Raw genomic sequence first — 13,274 nt, forward strand, 5'->3', positions numbered from 1 at the left:
ATCAACAATCCCTAATTTACAACAATCATAAATCAATAATCAATCCCTAATTTATAGCAATGCATAATTAATCACCAATCTCTAATTTAAAACAATTAGGAATAAATTACCAACCCCTAATTTGCACCTTATTACATGTTTCCTTCAATATTTTTTGCTTGATAAATACAGCTGAGCCTTCTTTTAAACAAAATGTAAAAATGATTTATTTTAACCTTCCTAATATTTAATAATAGTTTTTTTGGGTAAGGATTTCATACAAGTAGCCACACTATTGCAAAAATTTAAACAAATTCAACCATTCATATTGTTTGGAAAAAAAAAAAAAACCAAGTGTATTTCTAAAGCACAATTTTTGTGCTTTGAAGCTTAGCTAAAAATGCAACTTAAGCTCGCTTCAATTGTGCTCAGCTAAATTCGCTGAGCTTCACACAAAAAATGCCCCAAGAATGTTGCTATTTGCTCTTAAAGCATGCTTAAGAGGTGAACAAGAGTTTGCTGAATGAGCTCATAGTCAAGGGGTTGAGCAAGGACTTACTGGAAAGAGCTCAGGCCAAGAGCTTGAGGTCAGGTGCGCGATAAGAGCTCGTGGCCAAGAACTTGAGAAATGAACTCGCAGGAAAGAGATCGCGATTAAGCTTATGGTCAGAGGGCATAGACATGAGCTCGCAGCAAAGAGCTCGCGGGTAAGGCTAATAGCTAGATATACGTTAGCTATTTAAAACATAAGGTATCTATACCAAGCTGTTCGTAGCGTATACAATATATACATGTGAAGGTTTATTCAAGACCAGGAAGTATACCAACGATCTGTCTGCCTCTTATAAGGGCTATTTGAGTAGGCTTTTTATTCGTACATTTGCATACAACCGATAGCTCGATACAGAGGTGAACAGAACCTCTGTATCTAAACTGAAACCAAACATATGCCATTCGCAGAAAACAAATCTGGGGTAAAACAATCCTCATTAGAAACATCAAAGGGATCTTAATGTACTTAGTAAGGAGATTCAAAAGAAAATGATGTTGTAATTGGAGAAGAAGAAATTATACGCAAAAAGAGATATATATATATATATTTATACATTCACAGTCATCACAGTACGACAAAATGAATACAGAAATTACATCAGTTAGCTCGCACAAGAATATAAGAGGATGTATAAGAGAACTTGCACTATAAATCAAAGGGAAGTGCAAGAAGAACTTGCAGAACAATAAAATGAGAAAACATGAAATCAAGGAAGTGAAATACATGATGTATAATCGAGCTTACATTGAAAATAAAGAGGGAGTGCAAGAAGAACTTGCCTGATGACTTCGCTATGCAAAAAAATCCTCCATTCTTGAAACTGCTATCATCCTAGACGAAAATACGAGCAGCAAAGAGGGAAGAGAATAAATAAGAAGAAGAAGTTTCGGATGGGAAAGAAGAGTATGCACAGGAGAAAGGTCGCCGATGCAGATGAAGCATGAAGAGGAAAATGCACAGTCTATACCTGTAACTTGGTCGAAATGACCTGATTGCCCTTCACCTTTACAATGGTCAAATGGATGACCACGGGCACTATTGACATTTGATGACCAATTTATTTTATTATAATTTTCCTTTAAGAATCTCAAATCTCATTTCTCAATTGGACTCAGCCTGGCCATTCCATGGCCCAACTCACTAACCCAAATAAATTCTCATCATCCAAGCCCGTTCATAATAATATAATTTATTCCAAACACATCTCAATGGCCCAATCTATTTAGACCTTCCCCACATTTTGAAACCCAATTGGATGGGCTACCAAATTCTTATTTCCACTTACACTTTATAACATAAAAAAATATTTTCAATCCCCAATTAATTAAATAAATAAAATTGAGCCTAAAATAAAATATCCGAAAACGTCTAGACCCTTTAATAGGTCGTTACATTGCCGGTTCGATTTTGGTTTCTAACAATTTTGATTCTGGTTTGAATCGATTTAATTAAAAAAGAAATTAAACTTAATTTATATCAATTAAGTTACTATTCGAATCTAAGTATATTTTTAGGATTTAAAGGAATTAAAACTCACGTAGTTCACTTACTATTCGAATTTATAACTCCCTTAGTTTAATCGAAATTATTTTCAAAAGTACTATTTATTGTATATTGTACTTTTTTAAACACTGATTGAAAAAGAGTTACGTTAAAAAAACTTGTGAAAATTTTATTTAAGTCTGAAATGATCAATTTTCTTCTTTCACCACTATCTCATGAAACATTTCCATATGAAGATGATGTTGGAACTTTAACTCACCATTCCCTTGATAGAGAGTTGAGTCAAGAAGGGCATTTAGTGAAAAAAAATTTCACATTATTTTGTTTGCATGGATTTGTATTGTTAATGTGACATTTAGAAGTCAATTGATATTATGAATGCCATGCAAACTGTCCCTAACTTGATTAGGGTAAGATGCAGATGATGATGAAGTTTGAAATAACCATGCATGCGCTGTGAAACTTGTTTAGAATGAAAATATGTTGATTTATTATTAAGAAAGTTATTATATTTTCACTTATTATATTACTGCAGAGCTTGCCATTCATTGGGCTGTGAGTTCATTCTATAACTTACCATTTCAGGTTAACAGTGAGTATTATTGAAGACTCCTGGAGTTGGGGATCCACTGACATGACCTCGTAGTGAAACTTGTGAGTGTGTGTAGTATTTATTTTGGTACCAGTGGTTGAGATTGCATTGGCAAATTTTGTAATGTATAGCTGGAACTACATTATAATATTTTATGTAATGTCAAACACATTTTTAAATGAAAAAATTATGCTTATGATAAATGTCCAGGTGTTAAGGTTTATGTGTTACTTAAGGTCAAGGCTTGCGTTTCAAGGCTGATGCCACTCTTGAGAGAGTGTGTGACAAAGAGAGATAGAGAGTAGGAGAAAATAGAATAGAGAGGAGCAGACATCTACTAAGAGATTAAGAGTGGTCAACAGAGAAAGAGGAGTAAAGGTGCTGCTGATCTGAGGTAATGATCTCCCCTGCCTGAGGGGGGGAGTTGAGTTTTATCTAGACATAGGTTGGTGGCTATGAGTGATTGTTTCTCTCTATTCTAATTCCCTAGTTTGTTGCCATTGGAAGTTTGGTTTCATGACACCCTTCTTCGACTTACCACATTCTCATTTGAGGATAAGGTGGAGAAAATAGATTTTTCTATTTATTTATGATATGAGACTTTTTGCAGCAAAGGGAAAGATAATATTTGTTCAAGAATTTTGTGGGGGAAGAGGGTGCCTTGGTGTAGCTCTTTTTTTTTTGGAGATTCTCATTTGGTGTCCCATTCTTATTTTTAATAACCCAAGGTAGTTGGATTAGGTTTGTGATTGATTAGTACTACCAGTGCTAAAGGGAAGGCCACCATATAATGATTTATGGAATTTAGAGTCTATCAGTTTTTCTGTGAGAGTTTTTATGGTCATGGAGGCTGGTGTTTCTAGGTCAGAGGTAGAGTTAGTTTGGAGGATTATTGCTTTGTCATCGTTGGAGAGGAATTTGAGAGGTTTTGGGAGTATTGAAAGTTTATCCTTCTCATTTTTTGTGGGCTAAGGAGTTACTTCCTTCCAGTTAAGAGTCATCTGTGCTTCTTTTAGATGATTTATGTTTATATGTAGTTTTTAGATTTCTCCTTTCTGCATGGTACACTCTTACATGGCTGTTTCTTTTGTGTAGTTGTGTATCAAAAGGAAAAAGAAAAAAAAAGTAAAAGATAAACAGAACAAACATAGACCATCTATCATCTGTATATTCTGCTATCCTTACGACAAATAAGAGGAAGTGGAAGCATTGGTCTTCCTGTTTTATTAATTATTTTATATTTTTTGTGTTATTCATATAATATTTTTTAAGATTTTCAATTTATAACATTCAACTTAATAACATCCAATCACTTGAGTTGGTTTTTGGTATTGGACTAGTCTTATATTCGATTGGTATCGAGATTGGACCATTTAATAGCTAATTTGGATTAATTTTTTAATTTAGACTAAAATTTAAACACTCCAATATATAAGGCCAACATTTAATATTTTTAAGAAAATTCGACTTATTGAAAAAAATAATATCTTAAACTTAATTTTTTTGTGAATCTTTATGTAGTATAATTTATTAAAAATGGGGAAATATTTGTATTATATTATTAGTTAGACATTAAATTAATTAAAAATATTTAAATTAATAATGCAATCTTATTATTTAAAAAACTAAAAAAATATTAAATTAAAGTAGTTATTCATAATTAGGTCAAATTAAAGTAATTATTCATTATTAGATATCTATATTACTAATAAGATTTTCATATTAGATATCTATATTACTAATTTAAATTTTTATATAAAAATCAATTTTTAAGAAAATATATTCAATAGTATCATATTCTAACCATATATTGTTATAAATGCTAATATTGAATGCATGACTTCATGGATTATTTTGTATTTCTAAATTTATCAAAAATTACTCAATATCACATATCATCATTAAAAGAAGTAGGAATCAGTTGCATGGGCTAGGCTAAAAATGGGCCGAGCCTATGGGCCCATTGGTTGCCATGCCTATAAATACCATGAGCGAAACAACAAACTGAGATCGAGAGAGGAGAGAGAGAGAGGGCGGACCGATACTGATACAAGGAGCTCGAGTAATTGCCCCCAGCCCCAGAAAGCAACCTCTACCAGCAAGGGCACCTAGGGCTTTTTGGCACGATGCAGGAAGAGAGAGAAGAAAGGGAGAGAGTGAAATTGCGAGGCAGGGAAACAAACTGAGGCGAGTGAGATAGCTCGATCGGTCGCAAGACTCTCGAAGCTGAAGGTGGTGGCTGGACGTGATCGCTCTATTTGTTTTCTCCTTTTTGCGCTCAACGAGGTTAGAATTCGATTTTTCGATTTTTCTCTATTCTATGTTTTTACCTCTCCGTTGAAGCTTAGGGCAACCCTATCCTTGATTTTTTTTTTCTTTCTTTCTTTCTGGCAAAGATCAAAACAAATAAAAATCTCAAGATTTTGGCTGTTCAGCAGAGAACAGAGTTTCTGGAAAACTCGGTGTGTACAATTATTTCAGCTGGAACAATTAGTGCACGTGGTGGTTTATGAAGCATTTGATGCTGATGGGGCTGTTGTCATAACCAAAATAAAAATTTGTATTTTAAGCTGGTACCGGAGATTAGGCGTTCCTTTATGATAAAATTTAGGTTACAATATACAATTGTATAACAGTCAGGAGGTTAGTCAAAAGTGTTGATATTACCATCATAAGCAGGAAGTCTTAGTAATTGATGATGAGCATGACACTCTTATAGAGGATCAGATGGGGAACTTTCTGAGTGACGACAACAATGGGGAATCATTATGATTGTCAAATTTCGAATTTTGTGATTCATTAAACCAATTGTCATTTGAATTAATAATGGATCCTGAATAAAATTGCAAAAGAAAAGTGAAGGCAAGATGAGTTATTTTTTAGATGGAGTAAGTGTTACGACCCTAGGGTTTGGCTAGGGATTAGGAAGTAAATTGGTAAGAACTAGAGGAAGGAAGAGCAGAAAGGGAGGGAAAGAGAGAACAAAACAGAAAGAATTGTGGGAGAAGAGAGATAATCGAGGGAAAGCTAGGAGAATTGAGAGAGGGAAATAGAATTCAATTGTTATTCAAATCATGCCTTTCTCTAACTGTGCTAGCCTCTTTATAGGCTTACAATTGAAGGAAATAACAGAAAATACAACCAACTAACTACTATAACAGCCTTGTTAACTGTTTATACAAGAGTTAGTTATTCTCGCCTAACCTCTAAACTTCTACAATTAGGTCTACAACTTATACATCATAGATTTCCCCCCAATTACAATCATATTCTTAGGGTCATGACAATCTCCACCCCTTCAAACAATTCTTGTCACCAAGAATTGACAACTGTTAACCTGTTCTTCATCAAATACCGGCCTTAACAATCTGATTTCTTCTTCGCCTTTTCTTGTACTTATCTCGTATCCTTTTCTTTTGCCTTTCCACAATATCAAAACTCCCGAACCAAATGGTTGCAACATGTTCTTCCTTCATCATCTGAATTTGGTTCACACTAGGTGAAATGACAGCAATATTGTCATACGGCTCGGGATCAAAATACCTCAAAAGGGTAAGGTTAGTTTCTTCGGCTGGAATTTCCTTGACCTGTGACTCCTCAACAGTAATAGTACTATTACTTGCTACAACACCAAATCCAACCTTCGAAGCTCCTTCCTCATCTTCAATAGGGACCTCCTCAAGTGGAGAGACTTTTACTTGCTGATTGCTGGAGTACACCAAAGGTTCACTGTCAGCAGATTTTTCCTCAAGTGGAACCTCAATCTCTTCTTCATCAATTGCCTTTCCTTTCTTGTCGTTTTGAATTGCCTGATCCAATTCAAGTTTTTCCTCATTCTTTGTCGTTACCATTCCCATTTTTAGGACCTCCTCGCCCTCATACTTCTCATCAGCTTCATGAACTCTTTCTTCCTCTTCCACTGCTACTTCATCAGCTTCTTGCATTACTTGATTAGCAGCCTTAGAAGTTCCTTTGATCTGTTGGCTGCTCTTAGGGTAACCATTAGGCCACAGCCGATGCTTTTGGTATATGGCTTCTAGCGCCAACTCTTGCATCCTAGCCTTCTCGGCTGCTTGCTGTATTGTGGCCGGAAACATCATTCTCACCATAGGCCTTAGCGTATCGTTAAGGCCATTAATGAATCTTGATAAAAAATAAGACTCAGTCAAAGTTGGATGGAAATTGAGCGCAAGTGCTTTCAATTTCTCAAACCTGACCAGGTATTCCATAACCGAGCCCTCTTGTTTCAGCTTGTTGAGCTCCTCTTTATAGCTCTCATCTCCGATCTGATTGAAGGAAGCAGAGTATTCCCTAGAAAAGCATTCTATCGGAATACTAACTTGAAATTTATGTGTAAATAGAATAAAAAAGTCGTCCAATTGTCTACTGAGGTCCTTGATTCCTTCCCTTGTTGCAGCACATAGTCCTTCAGCCATTTCCTCTGTTCAATTCCTTGAAAATTCACTGTTAACAACTTCTTGCTCAACTTCTAAGGACCTCTTTGGAAATTTATTCTGACACTAAAATTCAGCAACCCAAGCCAATGCAATTGCTGCTTCCAATTTAGCAACCTTAATCTGCTTCAGACATTGCCCTAGCAGTAGCCTAGATCTGAATCATCTTTTTAGCTGCTGTTGAATGGCCGCCAAATCAATTTCCAAAATTTGATCGAGTTTGTTCGGCCTTCAAGTCAGCCTACTATCAGCTTCCAATTCACCCTAAACCACCGCCTAAGTTACGATGGAGTGGCTAAGGATTGTCGCCTCCCAAATTTCAACTTATTAAGAGTTTGATTGGCTCTCGTTGCAACTTCTTGTGAATTGCCGACTCTCACTTTCCCAAGTCACCGAAATTCCGTCCGAAATCACCTCACAATAGTTGCCTAGGAGAATCACCCTGATCTAGTTGCTCGGAATTCCCTTATGGACCATTGTCACGCAGGGAGCTACTTGGATAGATTTTTAATTTTTGCTTCTTAATGTAATTCCCTCCAGCTGTAGCAGTAGGCCATAGCAGGAGCAATAGGTTGTTAGAATATTTTGTTACACGGTTAAGGGAGAGGGCCCCACTGTCAGGGAATGATTTCCCATACGCCCTTATATAGGATCCCTCTATGCAGTGTAACGGTATGGAAAAAGACAATCAAGAATATTCTCTTCCAGTCTTCTTCTTCTCCTCTCTCTCTATCTCGACTACTCTCCCTCGCATTCTCGTCTTCTCCATTGCAATCCTCTCGGAATTGCGGCAAACCCAGTGTTGTAACATTTGTATTAGATTAGATTAAATGTAATCATGTATTTTTGTATTGCTGCATATCTTTAATTCCTGATTTAGTGTTAGATTTAATTGTTCTTCTAGAAGGTCTGTTTCTAGAAGAAGGCTGCCAGCTTTATGTGTTAGTTATTCGGTTAGGCTGTTAGTTAGTTTTATTCCTTGTGCTCAACCACCCCTATATCCTATAAATAGGGGTCGTGGATAGGTTTGTAAGTGAGAGAGTCTTAGTGTGCCAGAAATCGTGAAGGATTGTTTCAGTTTTACTGTCTTAAGTTGGGATTGAGTGCGAGAGGTTGGGAGTGGCTGGTTCTAGCTTGTATTTCCTATAATCCCAATAGCTTTCAGTGTATATGGGCGGGAGGGATTAAGCTCTCATTGTAATCATCCTTGGTGACTTCAAGATAGTGGATTTCAGTGGCTCCTAAGCAGTCTGGATGTAGGTCTTGGATTTCAAGACCGAACCAGGATAAATCTTGCTGTTGTCTCGTGTGGTTGTGTTGTTCTCTTTTCTGTTCTTTGTTATCAATATATTCTTGTGGTAGGAAGCTGGTTGGGTTGAGAGAATAGAGTGGAAAGCTGTGAGATACTCTAACAACTTGGTATCAGAGCCAAGAAGTGTTCTTCGGCAATCAAGATTCTCAAGAAACTCAAGGAATCTCGCTTCCTTCAAGAATCTGATATGGCTCCCTCAGCCTCCAGATTTGACGTCGAAAAATTCGATGGATCAAATGATTTCAGCCTATGGAGGATAAAGATGGAGGCGCTCCTCTGCAGTCAAGGACTCGAAGGAGCCCTGGAGCAAGAAGTAAAAGCTACAGACGCATCCACTGGAAAAGAAGTTCCAGTGCTGACGGAGGAACAAGAAACAGCCAAGAAAGAGATTAACAAAAAGGCCTACAGCGTTCTGATCCTAAGTCTAGGCGATAAAGTCCTTAGGGAAGTCTCTAAATGGAAGACAGCCGCGGAAATTTGGAAAAAGCTTGAAGACTTATACCTCCAAAGATCGCTATCCAGTCGCCTCTTCTTAAAGGCCAGGTTCTTTAATTTCAAAATGCAAGAATCAAATAAATTGCTTGACCACATAGATGACTTTAATAAACTGTGCCTAGACTTAGAAAATATAGGAGTTAAGTATGAAGAGGAAGACAAGGCCCTAGTTCTCCTATATTCCCTGCCAAAATCCTTCGAAAATTTTGTAGACATTCTTCAACATGGTAGAGATAAACTTTCATTAGAAGATGTTATAGGAGCCTTAAATTCAAAAGAACTTAGGTTCAAAATGAATGAGAAAACCACTTCAGGAGATGCATTATCAGTAAGGTCTAGAGGCTCTAAAAGGGAAACCAAGAAGAGGGGTAAATCTAGGTCTAAGTCTAGAAATGGGAAAGGCCCGATAAAGTGTTATTACTGCCAAGAAGAAGGACACATCAAACGGCTATGCCCAAAGAGAAAGAAAGACTTAGCTGTCAAGGAAAAATTAGGAGATGGTGGAGCAAACTGTTGTGACTCAGGTTATGACAGTTCCGAAGCTTTAATAGTTAGTGAGTTTGCAGACAGCCAAGAATGGGTGTTAGACTCTGGCTGTTCTTTCCACATGACTCCAAGAAGACTGTGGTTGCAAAATTTCAGAGAAGTTAATGGTGGAAAGGTCTTGCTCGGCAATGACCATGAATGTAAGGTTCAAGGAGTGGGAGACATTAGATTAAAACTTCATAATGGCTCCACAAAAACTCTCACCTCAGTCAGATACGTCCCAGATTTAAAGAGAAACTTAGTTTCTCTTGGAGAACTAGATAGAAATGGTTATAAGTTTAAAGGAGATGGAGGATCTTTTCAGATTTCTAAGGGATCGTTAATATGCATGAAGGCAGTTTTAAAGAATGGGATTTATCTATTGCAGGCCACCACCTTATGTGGTGAAGTTTCAGCAGCCAGCAACAATCCCAGATCCAAAGCAAGTTTGTGGCATTTAAGAATGTCACATATAAGTGAGCAAGGGCTCAAGGAACTTGCTAGTCAAGGTATATTAGACATTGGACAGTCTCTAGAACTATCTAAATGTGAATCCTGCATTCTAGGTAAATCAGCAAAAGTAAAATTCAACAAAACTGCAATCCACTCCTCAAAAGCCCCCTTAGATTACATACATTCTGATTTATGGGGTCCAGCTCAAACTGAATCCAATGGAGGTTCTAAATATTTCCTATCTATAATAGATGATTTTTCAAGGATGTTGTGGGTGTATATCCTAAAATCAAAAGATAACACTTTTGAAACCTTTAAATCATGGAAAAATATGGTAGAAAATCAGAAGGGTAGATCAGTTAAGGTTATTAGAACCGATAATGGATTGGAATTTTGCAATAAGGAGTTTGATCAAATGTGCAAAGAAGGTGGTATAATTAGGCATCTTACAGCTCCCGGAAATCCCAAGCAAAATGGGATTGCCGAAAGAATGAATAGAACCCTTCTGGAAAGGGTAAGATGTATGCTATTCCATGCCCAACTACCCAAGTCCTTTTGGGGAGAAGCAGTAGCTGCTGCTGCCCATGTTCTTAATAGGACACCCTCAAAAGCTATCAGCCTTCAAACTCCCTATGAAAAATGGACCGGCCATAAACCTAGCTTAGCCCATCTTAGAGTATTCGGGTGTCTAGCATATGCTCATGTAAAGCAAGGTAAGCTAGAACCTAGGGCTAAGAAATGCATTTTTATTGGTTATCCATCAGGTGTCAAAGGCTACAAACTATGGAATCTAGAATTAGATGGCCCTAGAACCATAGTTTCAAGAGATGTAACCTTTGATGAAGAGTCTACCATAAAAATAGGAAGCAATGAACCTCAACAAAATCAGATAGAACTTGACAGATCAGTTCAGGTGGAGATCCCAAGTAAAATTCCAAATCCGGTTCAGGAAACCTCAGATTATGAACAGATTGATCATGAACCTTTAAATAACCAAGATCTAGATCAAGGATCCCCTCAAATAGAAGAAGAAGAATGTGACAGTGAAGTAGATTCAAGCCTTAGAGATACTGCAAACCCTGACAGATACAATGTGGCTCGAGATAGGCAACCTAGATCCCGTAGACCACCCCAAAGGTATGGTTTTTCAGATCTGGTAGCCTATGCCTTTAACAGTGCAGCTGAAACCATAGGAGAAGAACCCCTTACCTATGAAGAAGCAATGGATTCTAAAGATGCAGAAAAATGGCAGGAAGCCATGAGATCCGAAATTGCATCTTTAAACAAGAACCACACCTGGAAATTGGTTGAAAAACCAAAAGGGCAGCGAGTGGTAGGTTGTAAATGGCTGTACAAAATTAAAGAAGGATCAGGAGATCAATCCAAACCTAGGTACAAGGCTAGGCTAGTGGCTAGGGGATTCACTCAAGTTCAGGGAGTTGATTTTAATGAAGTATTCTCCCCAGTTGTGAGGCATACTTCTATAAGAATACTCCTTGCTATCACTGCTCAAATGAACTTGTATCTTGAGCAAATGGATGTCACCACAGCCTTCCTCCATGGGGACCTAGAAGAAAGGATTTTTATGAGCCAACCGAAAGGTTTTGAAGCTAAGGGAGCGGTGGAGAAAGTATGCTTGCTCAAAAAGTCCTTATATGGACTTAAGCAGTCCCCAAGGCAATGGTACCGAAAATTTGACTCGGTTATGTTAGGCCAAGGGTATTTTAGGAGTTCCTATGATTGTTGCATCTACTTCAAGCACCTATCTGCTAGTATTTCCATATACTTATTGCTCTATGTAGATGACATGCTCATAGCAAGTCAATCTTCTCAAGAAATCCAGCTCCTCAAGAGTAAATTGAGAGCTGAATTTGAAATGAAAGAGCTGGGTGAGGCTAGAAAAATTCTAGGAATGGAAATTACAAGAGATAAGCCTCATAGGAAGATATACCTTTCTCAGAAATCCTACTTAGAAAAGCTCCTAGTTAGGTTTGGTATGGCTGAAGTTAAAACTGTTAGCCTACCTTTTGCAGCACACTTCAAATTATCCTCAGATCAGTCTCCTAATCTTGAGGAAGAAAGAAGGGAAATGGATCGCATTCCATATGCTAGTGCTGTAGGCAGTATTATGTATAGCATGGTGTGTACCCGCCCTGATCTAGCCCACGGAATGAGTGTCATTAGCAGATTTATGGCAAATCCAGGGAGATCTCACTGGGTGGCAGTGAAATGGATGTTTAGGTATATTAAAGGATCTATAAGAAATGCTCTAACCTATGGTGGAGCCAAATTAGGAGATGAAGCCAGCATCCTAGGATTCTCAGATGCTGACTATGCTGCAGACCTAGACAAAAGAAGATCAACAACCGGCTATGTCTTCCAACTGTGGAATTCAACTATAAGCTGGAAATCAGGTTTACAGCATGTAGTAGCCCTGTCCACTACAGAGGCTGAATACATAGCTGTAGCTGATGCCTTAAAAGAAGCTATATGGCTTAAGGGTCTAGTTAGTGAGCTCCTAGGTATAGATGTCAAAGCAACTTTGATGTGTGACAGTCAAAGTGCAATACATTTGTCTAAAAACCAAGCCCATCATGAAAGAACTAAGCACATAGATGTAAGGCATCATTTCATAAGACAAATTGTTGAAGATAAAACTGTTTTTCTAACCAAGATTGCAGGAGAAGACAATGCAGCAGATATGTTTACTAAACCAGTGCCTTCAGCAAAGCTTAATCACTGCATGAAGATCCTTCAGATAGATCCAGGAGGGCAGTGTTGATTCAAGGCAGAAGATGAAGTCTAATCGAAGTACAAATGGGTGGAGAATTTGTTGTAACATTTGTATTAGATTAGATTAAATGTAATCATGTATTTTTGTATTGCTGCATATCTTTAATTCCTGATTTAGTGTTAGATTTAATTGTTCTTCTAGAAGGTCTGTTTCTAGAAGAAGGCTGCCAGCTTTATGTGTTAGTTATTCGGTTAGGCTGTTAGTTAGTTTTATTCCTTGTGCTCAACCACCCCTATATCCTATAAATAGGGGTCGTGGATAGGTTTGTAAGTGAGAGAGTCTTAGTGTGCCAGAAATCGTGAAGGATTGTTTCAGTTTTACTGTCTTAAGTTGGGATTGAGTGCGAGAGGTTGGGAGTGGCTGGTTCTAGCTTGTATTTCCTATAATCCCAATAGCTTTCAGTGTATATGGGCGGGAGGGATTAAGCTCTCATTGTAATCATCCTTGGTGACTTCAAGATAGTGGATTTCAGTGGCTCCTAAGCAGTCTGGATGTAGGTCTTGGATTTCAAGACCGAACCAGGATAAATCTTGCTGTTGTCTCGTGTGGTTGTGTTGTTCTCTTTTCTGTTCTTTGTTATCAATATATTCTTGTGGTAGGAAGCTGGTTGGGTT

General features: G+C 37.6%; 1 protein-coding gene across 4 annotated transcripts in view; it reads left to right on the forward strand.

Annotated features, from left to right (window-relative positions):
• The first annotated feature begins 2,619 nt into the window (after positions 1-2,619).
• The window catches only part of LOC127792475 (transcription initiation factor TFIID subunit 1), a 58,776-nt gene continuing 48,121 nt past the window's right edge, over positions 2,620-13,274 (forward strand). For 3 of the 4 annotated variants that reach the window (XM_052322974.1, XM_052322972.1, XM_052322975.1), the window contains exon 1: positions 4,646-4,913. The gene's annotated coding sequence lies outside the window, so the exon portion shown is untranslated. Of the gene's footprint in view, positions 2,690-4,645; positions 4,914-13,274 lie in introns of those variants that run through there. The other variant, XM_052322973.1, reaches the window with a different exon arrangement.

Source organism: Diospyros lotus, chromosome 15, assembly GCF_014633365.1.
Source record: "Diospyros lotus cultivar Yz01 chromosome 15, ASM1463336v1, whole genome shotgun sequence".
Lineage (NCBI taxonomy): Eukaryota > Viridiplantae > Streptophyta > Magnoliopsida > Ericales > Ebenaceae > Diospyros > Diospyros lotus.